Here is a 16710-nt window from a genome sequence, read left to right on the forward strand (position 1 = left end):
TTTACGGCAGGCAAGTGTCCACATTTTACACATTACGGTAGGCAAGTGTCCCCATTTTACACATTACGGCAGACAAGTGTCCCCATGTGACACTTTACAGCAGGCAAGTGACCCCATTTAACACATTACGGCAGGTAAGTGATCCCATTTTACACATCATGGCAGGCAAGAGTCCCCATTTTACACATTACGGCAGGCAAGAGTTCCCATATGACACATAACTGCAGTCAAGAGTCCCCATTTTACACATTAAGGCAGGCAAGTGTCCCCATTTTACACATTACGGCAGGCAAGAGTCCCCATTTTAAACATAACTGCAGTCAAGTGTCCCCATCTTACACATTACGGCAGGCAAGTGTCCCCATTTTAAACATAACTGCAGTCAAGAGTCCCCATTTTACACATTACGGCAGGCTATTGACCCCATTTTACACTTTACAGCAGGCAAGAGTCACCATTTGACACATTATGGCAGGTAAGAGTCCCATTTTACACATTACGGCAGTCAAGTTTCCCAATTTTACACATTACTGCTGGCAAGTTTCCCCATTTTACACATTACGGCAGGCAAGAGTCCCCATTTTACACATTACGGCAGGCAAGTGTCCCCATTTTACACATTACAGCAGGCAAATGTCCCAATTTTACACATTACGGCAGGCAAGTGTCCCATTTTACACATTATGGCAGGCAAGTTTCCCCATTTTACACATTAAGGCAGGCAAATTTCCCCATTTTACACAGTACGGCAGGCAAGTGTCCCTATTTTACACATTACGGCAGGCAAGTGTCCCCATTTTACACATTACGGCAGGCAAGTGTCCCCATTTTACACATTACGGCAGGCAAGAGTCCCCATTTTACACGTTACGGAAGGAAAGAGTCTCCATTTTACACATTACCGCAGGTAAGTGTCCCCATTTTACACATAATGGCAGGCAAGTTTCCCAATATTACACATTACGGCAGGCAAGTGTCCCCATTTTACACATTACGGTAGGCAAGAGTACCCATTTTACACATTATGACAGGCAAGCGTCCCAATTCTACACATTATGGCAGGCAAGTGTCCCCATTTAAAACATTACGGCAGGCAAGTGTCCCCATTTTACACATTATGGCAGGTAAGTATCCCCATTTTTCACATTACGGTAGGCAAGAGACCCCATTTTACACATTACAGCAGGCAAGAGACCCCATTCTACACATTACGTCAGGCAAGTGTCCCCATTTTACACTTTACGGCAGGCAAGAGTCCCCTTTATAAACATTACGGCAGGCAAGAGTCCCCATTTTACACATTATGGCAGGCAAGTGTCCCCATTTTACACATTACTGCAGGCAAGTGTCCCCATTTTACACATTACGGCAGGCAAGTTACCCCATTCGACACATTACGGCATGCAAGTGACCCCATTTTACACATTACAACAGGCAAGAGTCGCCATTTTAATAATTACGGCAGGCAAGAATCCCCTCTATACAGATAACGGCAGCAATTTTCCCCATTTTACACATAACGGCAGGCAAGTGTCCCCATTTTACACATTACGGTAGGCAAGAGTACCCATTTTACACATTATGACAGGCAAGAGTCCCAATTCTACACATTATGGCAGGCAAGTGTCCCCATTTAAAACATTACGGCAGGCAAGTGTCCCCATTTTACACATTATGGCAGGCAAGTGTCCCCATTTTTCACATTACAGCAGGCAAGAGACCCCATTCTACACATTACGGCAGGCAAGTGTCCCCATTTTACACTTTACGGCAGGCAAGTGTCTCCATTTTACACAAACGGTAGGCAAGTGTCCCCATTTTACACATTATGGCAGGCTATTGACCCCATTTTACACTTTACAGCAGGCAAGAGTCACCATTTGACACATTATGGCAGGTAAGAGTCCCATTTTACACATTACGGCAGGCAAGTTTCCCAATTTTACACATTACTGCTGGCAAGTTTCCCCATTTTACACATTACGGCAGGCAGATGTCCCCATTTTACACATTACGGCAGGCAAGTGTCCCCATTTTACACATTACAGCAGGCAAATGTCCCAATTTTACACATTATGGCAGGCAAGTGTCCCATTTTACACATTATGGCAGGCAAGTTTCCCCATTTTACACATTAAGGCAGGCAAGTGTCCCCATTTTACACAGTACGGCAGGCAAGTGTCCCTATTTTACACATTACGGCAGGCAAGTGTCCCCATTTTTCACATTACGGTAGGCAAGAGTCCCCATTTTACACATTACAGCAGGCAAGTGTCCCCATTTTACACATTACGACAGGCAAGAGTCCCCATTTTACACATTACGGAAGGAAAGAGTCTCCATTTTACATATTACCGCAGGTAAGTGTCTCCATTTTACACATAATGGCAGGCAACTGTCCCCATTTTACTTATTACGGCAGGCAAGTTTCCCCATTTTACACATTACGGTAGGCAAGAGTCCCCATTTTACACATTACGGCAGGCAAGTGACCCCATTTAACATATTACGGCAGGTAAGTGATCCCATTTTACACGTCACGGCAGGCTAGAGTCCCCATTTTAAACATTACGGCAGGCAAGAGTTCCCATTTGACACATAACTGCAGTCAAGAGTCCCCATTTTACACATTACGGCAGGCAAGTGTCCCCATTTTACACATTACGGCAGGCTATTGACCCCATTTTACACTTTACAGCAGGCAAGAGTCACCATTTGACACATTATGGCAGGTAAGAGTCCCATTTTACACATTACGGCAGGCAAGTTTCCCAATTTTACACATTACTGCTGGCAAGTTTCCCCATTTTACACATTACGGCAAGCAGATGTCCCCATTTTACACATTACGGCAGGCAAGTGTCCCCATTTTACACATTACGGCAGGCAAGTGACCCCAATCGACACATTACGGCATGCAAGTGACCCCATTTTACACATTACAACAGGCAAGAGTCGCCATTTTAATAATTACGGCAGGCAAGAATCCCCTCTATACAGATAACGGCAGCAATTTTCCCCATTTTACACATAACGGCAAGCAAGTGTCCCCATTTTAAACATTACGGTAGGCAAGAGTACCCATTTTACACATTATGACAGGCAAGAGTCCCAATTCTACACATTATGGCAGGCAAGTGTCCCCATTTAAAACATTACGGCAGGCAAGTGTCCCCATTTTACACATTATGGCAGGCAAGTGTCCCCATTTTTCACATTACGGTTGGCAAGAGTCCCCATTTTACACATTACAGCAGGCAAGAGACCCCATTCTACACATTACGGCAGGCAAGTGTCCCCATTTTACACTTTACGGCAGGCAAGTGTCTCCATTTTACACATTACGGTAGGCAAGTGTCCCCATTTTACACATTATGGCAGGCTATTGACCCCATTTTACACATTAAAACAGGCAAGAGTCGCCATTTTACGAATTACGGCAGGCAAGAAACCCCTCTATACAGATAACGTCAGCAATTTTCCCCATTTTACACATAACGGCAGGCAAGTGTCCCCATTTGACACATTATGGCAGGCAAGTGTCCCCATTTTTCACATTACGGTAGGCAAGAGTCCCCATTTTACACATTACAGCAGGCAAGAGACCCCATTCTACACATTACGGCAGGCAAGTGTCCCCATTTTACACTTTACGGCAGGCAAGAGTCCCCTTTATAAACATTACGGCAGGCAAGAGTCCCCATTTTACACATTACGGCAGGCAAGTGTCCCCATTTTACACATTACTGCAGGCAAGTGTCCCCATTTTACACATTATGGCAGGCAAGTGACCCCATTCGACACATTACGGCATGCAAGTGACCCCATTTTACACATTACAACAGGCAAGAGTCGCCATATTACTAATTACGGCAGGCAAGAATCCCCTCTATACAGATAACGGCAGCAATTTTCCCCATTTTACACATAACGGCAGGCAAGTGTCCCCATTTTACACATTACGGTAGGCAAGAGTACACATTTTACACATTATGACAGGCAAGAGTCCCAATTTTACACATTACAGCAGGCAAGAGACCCCATTCTACACATTACGGCAGGCAAGTGTCCCCATTTTACACTTTACGGCAGGCAAGTGTCTCCATTTTACACATTACGGTAGGCAAGTGTCCCCATTTTACACATTATGGCAGGCTATTGACCCCATTTTACACATTAAAACAGGCAAGAGTCGCCATTTTACGAATTACGGCAGGCAAGAAACCCCTCTATACAGATAACGTCAGCAATTTTCCCCATTTTACACATAACGGCAGGCAAGTGTCCCCATTTGACACATTATGGCAGGCAAGTGTCCCCATTTTTCACATTACGGTAGGCAAGAGTCCCCATTTTACACATTACAGCAGGCAAGAGACCCCATTCTACACATTACGGCAGGCAAGTGTCCCCATTTTACACTTTACGGCAGGCAAGAGTCCCCTTTATAAACATTACGGCAGGCAAGAGTCCCCATTTTACACATTACGGCAGGCAAGTGTCCCCATTTTACACATTACTGCAGGCAAGTGTCCCCATTTTACACATTATGGCAGGCAAGTGACCCCATTCGACACATTACGGCATGCAAGTGACCCCATTTTACACATTACAACAGGCAAGAGTCGCCATATTACTAATTACGGCAGGCAAGAATCCCCTCTATACAGATAACGGCAGCAATTTTCCCCATTTTACACATAACGGCAGGCAAGTGTCCCCATTTTACACATTACGGTAGGCAAGAGTACACATTTTACACATTATGACAGGCAAGAGTCCCAATTATACACATTATGGCAGGCAAGTGTCCCCATTTAAAACATTACGGCAGGCAAATGTCCCCATTTTACACATTGTGGCAGGCAAGTGTCCCCATTTTTCACATTACGGTAGGCAAGAGTCCCCATTTTACACATTGCAGCAGGCAAGAGACCCCATTCTACACATTACGGCAGGCAAGTGTCCCCATTTTACACTTTACGGCAGGCAAGAGTCCCCTTTATAAACATTACGGCAGGCAAGAGTCCCCATTTTACACATTACGGCAGACAAGTGTCCCCATTTTACACATTACTGCAGGCAAGTGTCCCCATTTTACACATTACGGCAGGCAAATGACCCCATTCGACACATTACGGCATGCAAGTGACCCCATTTTACACATTACAACAGGCAAGAGTCGCCATTTTACTAATTACGGCAGGCAAGAATCCCCTCTATACAGATAACGGCAGCAATTTTCCGCATTTTACACATAACGGCAGGCAAGTGTCCCCATTTTACACATTATGGCAGGCAAGTGTCCCCATTTTTCACATTACGGTAGGCAAGAGTCCCCATTTTATACATTACAGCAGGCAAGAGACCCCATTCTACACATTACGGCAGGCAAGTGTCCCCATTTTACACATTACTGCAGGCAAGAGTCCCCTTTATAAACATTACGGCAGGCAAGAGTCCCCATTTTACACATTTCGGCAGGGAAGTGTCCCCATTTTACACATTACTGCAGGCAAGTGTCCCCATTTTACACATTACGGCAGGCAAGTGACCCCATTCGACACATTACGGCATGCAAGTGACCCCATTTTACACATTACAACAGGCAAGAGTCGCCATTTTAATAATAACGGCAGGCAAGAATCCCCTCTATACAGATAACGGCAGCAATTTTCCCCATTTTACACATAACGGCAGGCAAGTGTCCCCATTTTACACATTACGGTAGGCAAGAGTACCCATTTTACACATTATGACAGGCAAGAGTCCCAATTCTACACATTATGGCAGGCAAGTGTCCCCATTTAAAACATTACGGCAGGCAAGTGTCCCCATTTTACACATTATGGCAGGCAAGTGTCCCCATTTTTCACATTACGGTAGGAGAGAGTCCCCATTTTACACATTACAGCAGGCAAGAGACCCCATTCTACTCATTACGGCAGGCAAGTGTCCCCATTTTACACTTTACGGTAGGCAAGAGTCCCCTTTATAAACATTACGGCAGGCAAGAGTCCCCATTTTACACATTACGGCAAGCAAGCGTCCCCATTTTACACATTACTGCAGGCAAGAGTCCCCTTTATAAACATTACGGCAGGCAAGAGTCCCCATTTTACACATTACGGCAGGCAAGTGTCCCCATTTTACACATTACTGCAGGCAAGAGTCACCATTTTACACACTACGGCAGGCAAGTGTCCCCATTTTACATATTACAGCAGGCAAGTTTCCCCATTTTACACATTAAGGTAGGCAAGAGTCCCCATTTTACACATTACGGCAGACAAGTGTCCCCATGTGACACTTTACAGCAGGCAAGTGACCCCATTTAACACATTACGGCAGGTAAGTGATCCCATTTTACACATCACGGCAGGCAAGAGTCCCCATTTTACACATTACGGCAGGCAAGAGTTCCCATATGACACATAACTGCAGTCAAGAGTCCCCATTTTACACATTACGGCAGGCAAGTGTCCCCATTTTACACATTACGTCAGGCAAGAGTCCCCATTTTAAACATAACTGCAGTCAAGTGTCCCCATCTTACACATTACAGCAGGCAAGTGTCCCCATTTTAAACATAACTGCAGTCAAGAGTCCCCATTTTACACATTACGGCAGGCTATTGACCCCATTTTACACTTTACAGCAGGCAAGAGTCACCATTTGACACATTATGGCAGGTAAGAGTCCCATTTTACACATTACGGCAGGCAAGTTTCCCAATTTTACACATTACTACTGGCAAGTTTCCCCATTTTACACATTACGGCAGGCAGATGTCCCCATTTTACACATTACGGCAGGCAAGTGTCCCCATTTTACACATTACAGCAGGCAAATGTCCCAATTTTACACATTACGGCAGGCAAGAGTCACCATTTTACACACTACGGCAGGCAAGTGTCCCCATTTTACATATTACAGCAGGCAAGTTTCCCCATTTTACACATTAAGGTAGGCAAGAGTCCCCATTTTACACATTACGGCAGACAAGTGTCTCCCCATGTGACACTTTACAGCAGGCAAGTGACCCCATTTAACACATTACGGCAGGTAAGTGATCCCATTTTACACATCACGGCAGGCAAGAGTCCCCTTTATAAACATTATGGCAGGCAAGAGTCCCCATTTTACACATTACGGCAGGCAAGTTTCCCCATTTTACACATTACTGCAGGCAAGAGTCCCCATTTTACACATTACGGCAGGCAAGTGTCCCCATTTTACATATTACGGCAGGCAAGTTTCCCCATTTTACACATTACGGTAGGCAAGAGTCCCCATTTTACACATTACGGCAGGCAAGTGACCCCATTTAACACATTACGGCAGGTAAGTGATCCCATTTTACACATCACGGCAGGCAAGAGTACCCATTTTACACATTACGGCAGGCAAGAGTTCCCATTTGACACATAACTGCAGTCAAGAGTCCCCATTTTATACATTACGGCAGGCAAGTGTCCCCATTTTACACATTACGGCAGGCTATTGACCCCATTTTACACTTTCCAGCAGGCAAGAGTCACCATTTGACACATTATGGCAGGTAAGAGTCCCATTTTACACATTACGGCAGGCAAGTTTCCCAATTTTACACATTACTGCTGGCAAGTTTCCCCATTTTACACATTACGGCAGGCAGATGTCCTCATTTTACACATTACGGCAGGCAAGTGTCCCCATTTTACACATTACGGCAGGCAAGTGACCCCATTCGACACATTACGGCATGCAAGTGACCCCATTTTACACATTACAACAGGCAAGAGTCGTCATTTAAAAATTACGGCAGGCAAGAATCCCCTCTATACAGATAATGGCAGCAATTTCCCCCATTTTACACATAACGGCAGGCAAGTGTCCCCATTTTACACATTACGGTAGGCAAGAGTACCCATTTTACACATTATGACAGGCAAGAGTCCCAATTCTACACATTATGGCAGGCAAGTGTCCCCATTTAAAACATTACGGCAGGCAAGTGTCCCCATTTTACACATTATGGCAGGCAAGTGTCCCCATTTTTTACATTACGGTAGGCAAGAGTCCCCATTTTACACATTACAGCAGGCAAGAGACCCCATTCTACACATTACGGAAGGCAAATGTGTCTCCATTTTACACTTTACGGCAGGCAAGTGTCCACATTTTACACATTACGGTAGGCAAGTGTCCCCATTTTACACATTACGGCAGACAAGTGTCCCCATGTGACACTTTACAGCAGGCAAGTGACCCCATTTAACACATTACGGCAGGTAAGTGATCCCATTTTACACATCATGGCAGGCAAGAGTCCCCATTTTACACATTACGGCAGGCAAGAGTTCCCATATGACACATAACTGCAGTCAAGAGTCCCCATTTTACACATTACGGCAGGCAAGTGTCCCCATTTTACACATTACGGCAGGCAAGAGTCCCCATTTTAAACATAACTGCAGTCAAGTGTCCCCATCTTACACATTACGGCAGGCAAGTGTCCCCATTTTAAACATAACTGCAGTCAAGAGTCCCCATTTTACACATTACGGCAGGCTATTGACCCCATTTTACACTTTACAGCAGGCAAGAGTCACCATTTGACACATTATGGCAGGTAAGAGTCCCATTTTACACATTACGGCAGGCAAGTTTCCCAATTTTACACATTACTGCTGGCAAGTTTCCCCATTTTACACATTACGGCAGGCAGATGTCCCCATTTTACACATTACGGCAGGCAAGTGTCCCCATTTTACACATTACAGCAGGCAAATGTCCCAATTTTACACATTACGGCAGGCAAGTGTCCCATTTTACACATTATGGCAGGCAAGTTTCCCCATTTTACACATTAAGGCAGGCAAATTTCCCCATTTTACACAGTACGGCAGGCAAGTGTCCCTATTTTACACATTACGGCAGGCAAGTGTCCCCATTTTACACATTACGGCAGGCAAGTGTCCCCATTTTACACATTACGGCAGGCAAGAGTCCCCATTTTACACGTTACGGAAGGAAAGAGTCTCCATTTTACACATTACCGCAGGTAAGTGTCCCCATTTTACACATAATGGCAGGCAAGTTTCACAATATTACACATTACGGCAGGCAAGTGTCCCCATTTTACACATTACGGTAGGCAAGAGTCCCCATTTTACACATTACAGCAGGCAAGAGACCCCATTCTACACATTACGTCAGGCAAGTGTCCCCATTTTACACTTTACGGCAGACAAGAGTCCCCTTTATAAACATTACGGCAGGCAAGAGTCCCCATTTTACACATTACGGCAGGCAAGTGTCCCCATTTTACACATTACTGCAGGGAAGTGTCCCCATTTTACACATTACGGCAGGCAAGTTACCCCATTCGACACATTACGGCATGCAAGTGACCCCATTTTACACATTACAACAGGCAAGAGTCGCCATTTTAATAATTACGGCAGGCAAGAATCCCCTCTATACAGATAACGGCAGCAATTTTCCCCATTTTACACATAACGGCAGGCAAGTGTCCCCATTTTACACATTACGGTAGGCAAGAGTACCCATTTTACACATTATGACAGGCAAGAGTCCCAATTCTACACATTATGGCAGGCAAGTGTCCCCATTTAAAACATTACGGCAGGCAAGTGTCCCCATTTTACACATTATGGCAGGCAAGTGTCCCCATTTTTCACATTACAGCAGGCAAGAGACCCCATTCTACACATTACGGCAGGCAAGTGTCCCCATTTTACACTTTACGGCAGGCAAGTGTCTCCATTTTACACAAACGGTAGGCAAGTGTCCCCATTTTACACATTATGGCAGGCTATTGACCCCATTTTACACTTTACAGCAGGCAAGAGTCACCATTTGACACATTATGGCAGGTAAGAGTCCCATTTTACACATTACGGCAGGCAAGTTTCCCAATTTTACACATTACTGCTGGCAAGTTTCCCCCTTTTACACATTACGGCAGGCAGATGTCCCCATTTTACACATTACGGCAGGCAAGTGTCCCCATTTTACACATTACAGCAGGCAAATGTCCCAATTTTACACATTATGGCAGGCAAGTGTCCCATTTTACACATTATGGCAGGCAAGTTTCCCCATTTTACACATTAAGGCAGGCAAGTGTCCCCATTTTACACATTACGGCAGGCAAGTGACCCCATTCGACACATTACGGCATGCAAGTGACCCCATTTTACACATTACAACAGGCAAGAGTCGTCATTTAAAAATTACGGCAGGCAAGAATCCCCTCTATACAGATAATGGCAGCAATTTCCCCCATTTTACACATAACGGCAGGCAAGTGTCCCCATTTTACACATTACGGTAGGCAAGAGTACCCATTTTACACATTATGACAGGCAAGAGTCCCAATTCTACACATTATGGCAGGCAAGTGTCCCCATTTAAAACATTACGGCAGGCAAGTGTCCCCATTTTACACATTATGGCAGGCAAGTGTCCCCATTTTTTACATTACGGTAGGCAAGAGTCCCCATTTTACACATTACAGCAGGCAAGAGACCCCATTCTACACATTACGGCAGGCAAATGTGTCTCCATTTTACACTTTACGGCAGGCAAGTGTCCACATTTTACACATTACGGTAGGCAAGTGTCCCCATTTTACACATTACGGCAGACAAGTGTCCCCATGTGACACTTTACAGCAGGCAAGTGACCCCATTTAACACATTACGGCAGGTAAGTGATCCCATTTTACACATCATGGCAGGCAAGAGTCCCCATTTTACACATTACGGCAGGCAAGAGTTCCCATATGACACATAACTGCAGTCAAGAGTCCCCATTTTACACATTACGGCAGGCAAGTGTCCCCATTTTACACATTACGGCAGGCAAGAGTCCCCATTTTAAACATAACTGCAGTCAAGTGTCCCCATCTTACACATTACGGCAGGCAAGTGTCCCCATTTTAAACATAACTGTAGTCAAGAGTCCCCATTTTACACATTACGGCAGGCTATTGACCCCATTTTACACTTTACAGCAGGCAAGAGTCACCATTTGACACATTATGGCAGGTAAGAGTCCCATTTTACACATTACGGCAGGCAAGTTTCCCAATTTTACACATTACTGCTGGCAAGTTTCCCCATTTTACACATTACGGCAGGCAGATGTCCCCATTTTACACATTACGGCAGGCAAGTGTCCCCATTTTACACATTACAGCAGGCAAATGTCCCAATTTTACACATTACGGCAGGCAAGTGTCCCATTTTACACATTATGGCAGGCAAGTTTCCCCATTTTACACATTAAGGCAGGCAAATTTCCCCATTTTACACAGTACGGCAGGCAAGTGTCCCTATTTTACACATTACGGCAGGCAAGTGTCCCCATTTTACACATTACGGCAGGCAAGTGTCCCCATTTTACACATTACGGCAGGCAAGAGTCCCCATTTTACACGTTACGGAAGGAAAGAGTCTCCATTTTACACATTACCGCAGGTAAGTGTCCCCATTTTACACATAATGGCAGGCAAGTTTCACAATATTACACATTACGGCAGGCAAGTGTCCCCATTTTACACATTACGGTAGGCAAGAGTCCCCATTTTACACATTACAGCAGGCAAGAGACCCCATTCTACACATTACGTCAGGCAAGTGTCCCCATTTTACACTTTACGGCAGGCAAGAGTCCCCTTTATAAACATTACGGCAGGCAAGAGTCCCCATTTTACACATTACGGCAGGCAAGTGTCCCCATTTTACACATTACTGCAGGCAAGTGTCCCCATTTTACACATTACGGCAGGCAAGTGACCCCATTCGACACATTACGGCATGCAAGTGACCCCATTTTACACATTACAACAGGCAAGAGTCGCCATTTTAATAATTACGGCAGGCAAGAATCCCCTCTATACAGATAACGGCAGCAATTTTCCCCATTTTACACATAACGGCAGGCAAGTGTCCCCATTTTACACATTACGGTAGGCAAGAGTACCCATTTTACACATTATGACAGGCAAGAGTCCCAATTCTACACATTATGGCAGGCAAGTGTCCCCATTTAAAACATTACGGCAGGCAAGTGTCCCCATTTTACACATTATGGCAGGCAAGTGTCCCCATTTTTCACATTACAGCAGGCAAGAGACCCCATTCTACACATTACGGCAGGCAAGTGTCCCCATTTTACACTTTACGGCAGGCAAGTGTCTCCATTTTACACAAACGGTAGGCAAGTGTCCCCATTTTACACATTATGGCAGGCTATTGACCCCATTTTACACTTTACAGCAGGCAAGAGTCACCATTTGACACATTATGGCAGGTAATAGTCCCATTTTACACATTACGGCAGGCAAGTTTCCCAATTTTACACATTACTGCTGGCAAGTTTCCCCATTTTACACATTACGGCAGGCAGATGTCCCCATTTTACACATTACGGCAGGCAAGTGTCCCCATTTTACACATTACAGCAGGCAAATGTCCCAATTTTACACATTATGGCAGGCAAGTGTCCCATTTTACACATTATGGCAGGCAAGTTTCCCCATTTTACACATTAAGGCAGGCAAGTGTCCCCATTTTACACAGTACGGCAGGCAAGTGTCCCTATTTTACACATTACGGCAGGCAAGTGTCCCCATTTTTCACATTACGGTAGGCAAGAGTCCCCATTTTACACATTACAGCAGGCAAGTGTCCCCATTTTACACATTACGACAGGCAAGAGTCCCCATTTTACACATTACGGAAGGAAAGAGTCTCCATTTTACATATTACCGCAGGTAAGTGTCTCCATTTTACACATAATGGCAGGCAACTGTCCCCATTTTACATATTACGGCAGGCAAGTTTCCCCATGTTACACATTACGGTAGGCAAGAGTCCCCATTTTACACATTACGGCAGGCAAGTGACCCCATTTAACATATTACGGCAGGTAAGTGATCCCATTTTACACGTCACGGCAGGCTAGAGTCCCCATTTTAAGCATTACGGCAGGCAAGAGTTCCCATTTGACACATAACTGCAGTCAAGAGTCCCCATTTTACACATTACGGCAGGCAAGTGTCCCCATTTTACACATTACGGCAGGCTATTGACCCCATTTTACACTTTACAGCAGGCAAGAGTCACCATTTGACACATTATGGCAGGTAAGAGTCCCATTTTACACATTACGGCAGGCAAGTTTCCCAATTTTACACATTACTGCTGGCAAGTTTCCCCATTTTACACATTACGGCAAGCAGATGTCCCCATTTTACACATTACGGCAGGCAAGTGTCCCCATTTTACACATTACGGCAGGCAAGTGACCCCAATCGACACATTACGGCATGCCAGTGACCCCATTTTACACATTACAACAGGCAAGAGTCGCCATTTTAATAATTACGGCAGGCAAGAATCCCCTCTATACAGATAACGGCAGCAATTTTCCCCATTTTACACATAACGGCAGGCAAGTGTCCCCATTTTACACATTACGGTAGGCAAGAGTACCCATTTTACACATTATGACAGGCAAGAGTCCCAATTCTACACATTATGGCAGGCAAGTGTCCCCATTTAAAACATTACGGCAGGCAAGTGTCCCCATTTTACACATTATGGCAGGCAAGTGTCCCCATTTTTCACATTACGGTTGGCAAGAGTCTCCATTTTACACATTACAGCAGGCAAGAGACCCCATTCTACACATTACGGCAGGCAAGTGTCCCCATTTTACACTTTACGGCAGGCAAGTGTCTCCATTTTACACATTACGGTAGGCAAGTGTCCCCATTTTACACATTATGGCAGGCTATTGACCCCATTTTACACATTAAAACAGGCAAGAGTCGCCATTTTACGAATTACGGCAGGCAAGAAACCCCTCTATACAGATAACGTCAGCAATTTTCCCCATTTTACACATAACGGCAGGCAAGTGTCCCCATTTGACACATTATGGCAGGCAAGTGTCCCCATTTTTCACATTACGGTAGGCAAGAGTCCCCATTTTACACATTACAGCAGGCAAGAGACCCCATTCTACACATTACGGCAGGCAAGTGTCCCCATTTTACACTTTACGGCAGGCAAGAGTCCCCTTTAGAAACATTACGGCAGGCAAGAGTCCCCATTTTACACATTACGGCAGGCAAGTGTCCCCATTTTACACATTACTGCAGGCAAGTGTCCCCATTTTACACATTATGGCAGGCAAGTGACCCCATTCGACACATTACGGCATGCAAGTGACCCCATTTTACACATTACAACAGGCAAGAGTCGCCATATTACTAATTACGGCAGGCAAGAATCCCCTCTATACAGATAACGGCAGCAATTTTCCCCATTTTACACATAACGGCAGGCAAGTGTCCCCATTTTACACATTACGGTAGGCAAGAGTACACATTTTACACATTATGACAGGCAAGAGTCCCAATTTTACACATTACAGCAGGCAAGAGACCCCATTCTACACATTACGGCAGGCAAGTGTCCCCATTTTACACTTTACGGCAGGCAAGTGTCTCCATTTTACACATTACGGTAGGCAAGTGTCCCCATTTTACACATTATGGCAGGCTATTGACCCCATTTTACACATTAAAACAGGCAAGAGTCGCCATTTTACGAATTACGGCAGGCAAGAAACCCCTCTATACAGATAACGTCAGCAATTTTCCCCATTTTACACATAACGGCAGGCAAGTGTCCCCATTTGACACATTATGGCAGGCAAGTGTCCCCATTTTTCACATTACGGTAGGCAAAAGTCCCCATTTTACACATTACAGCAGGCAAGAGACCCCATTCTACACATTACGGCAGGCAAGTGTCCCCATTTTACACTTTACGGCAGGCAAGAGTCCCCTTTATAAACATTACGGCAGGCAAGAGTCCCCATTTTACACATTACGGAAGGCAAGTGTCCCCATTTTACACATTACTGCAGGCAAGTGTCCCCATTTTACACATTATGGCAGGCAAGTGACCCCATTCGACACATTACGGCATGCAAGTGACCCCATTTTACACATTACAACAGGCAAGAGTCGCCATATTACTAATTACGGCAGGCAAGAATCCCCTCTATACAGATAACGGCAGCAATTTTCCCCATTTTACACATAACGGCAGGCAAGTGTCCCCATTTTACACATTACGGTAGGCAAGAGTACACATTTTACACATTATGACAGGCAAGAGTCCCAATTATACACATTATGGCAGGCAAGTGTCCCCATTTAAAACATTACGGCAGGCAAATGTCCCCATTTTACACATTGTGGCAGGCAAGTGTCCCCTTTTTTCACATTACGGTAGGCAAGAGTCCCCATTTTACACATTGCAGCAGGCAAGAGACCCCATTCTACACATTACGGCAGGCAAGTGTCCCCATTTTACACTTTACGGCAGGCAAGAGTCCCCTTTATAAACATTACGGCAGGCAAGAGTCCCCATTTTACACATTACGGCAGACAAGTGTCCCCATTTTACACATTACTGCAGGCAAGTGTCCCCATTTTACACATTACGGCAGGCAAATGACCCCATTCGACACATTACGGCATGCAAGTGACCCCATTTTACACATTACAACAGGCAAGAGTCGCCATTTTACTAATTACGGCAGGCAAGAATCCCCTCTATACAGATAACGGCAGCAATTTTCCCCATTTTACACATTATGGCAGGCAAGTGTCCCCATTTTTCACATTACGGTAGGCAAGAGTCCCCATTTTACACATTACAGCAGGCAAGAGACCCCATTCTACACATTACGGCAGGCAAGTGTCCCCATTTTACACATTACTGCAGGCAAGAGTCCCCTTTATAAACATTACGGCAGGCAAGAGTCCCCATTTTACACATTTCGGCAGGGAAGTGTCCCCATTTTACACATTACTGCAGGCAAGTGACCCCATTCGACACATTACGGCATGCAAGTGACCCCATTTTACACATTACAACAGGCAAGAGTCGCCATTTTAATAATTACGGCAGGCAAGAATCCCCTCTATACAGATAACGGCAGCAATTTTCCCCATTTTACACATAACGGCAGGCAAGTGTCCCCATTTTACACATTACGGTAGGCAAGAGTACCCATTTTACACATTATGACAGGCAAGAGTCCCAATTCTACACATTATGGCAGGCAAGTGTCCCCATTTAAATCATTACGGCAGGCAAGTGTCCCCATTTTACACTTTACGGTAGGCAAGAGTCCCCTTTATAAACATTACGGCAGGCAAGAGTCCCCATTTTACACATTACGGCAGGCAAGCGTCCCCATTTTACACATTACTGCAGGCAAGAGTCCCCTTTATAAACATTACGGCAGGCAAGAGTCCCCATTTTACACATTACGGCAGGCAAGTGTCCCCATTTTACACATTACTGCAGGCAAGAGTCACCATTTTACACACTACGGCAGGCAAGTGTCCCCATTTTACATATTACAGCAGGCAAGTTTCCCCATTTTACACATTAAGGTAGGCAAGAGTCCCCTTTATAAACATTACGGCAGGCAAGAGTCCCCATTTTACACATTACGGCAGGCAAGCGTCCCCATTTTACACATTACTGCAGGCAAGAGTCCCCTTTATAAACATTACGGCAGGCAAGAGTCCCCATTTTACACATTACGGCAGGCAAGTGTCCCCATTTTACACATTACTGCAGGCAAGAGTCACCATTTTACACACTA

The sequence above is a fragment of the Pseudophryne corroboree genome, chromosome 2, assembly GCF_028390025.1.
Source record: "Pseudophryne corroboree isolate aPseCor3 chromosome 2, aPseCor3.hap2, whole genome shotgun sequence".
Lineage (NCBI taxonomy): Eukaryota > Metazoa > Chordata > Amphibia > Anura > Myobatrachidae > Pseudophryne > Pseudophryne corroboree.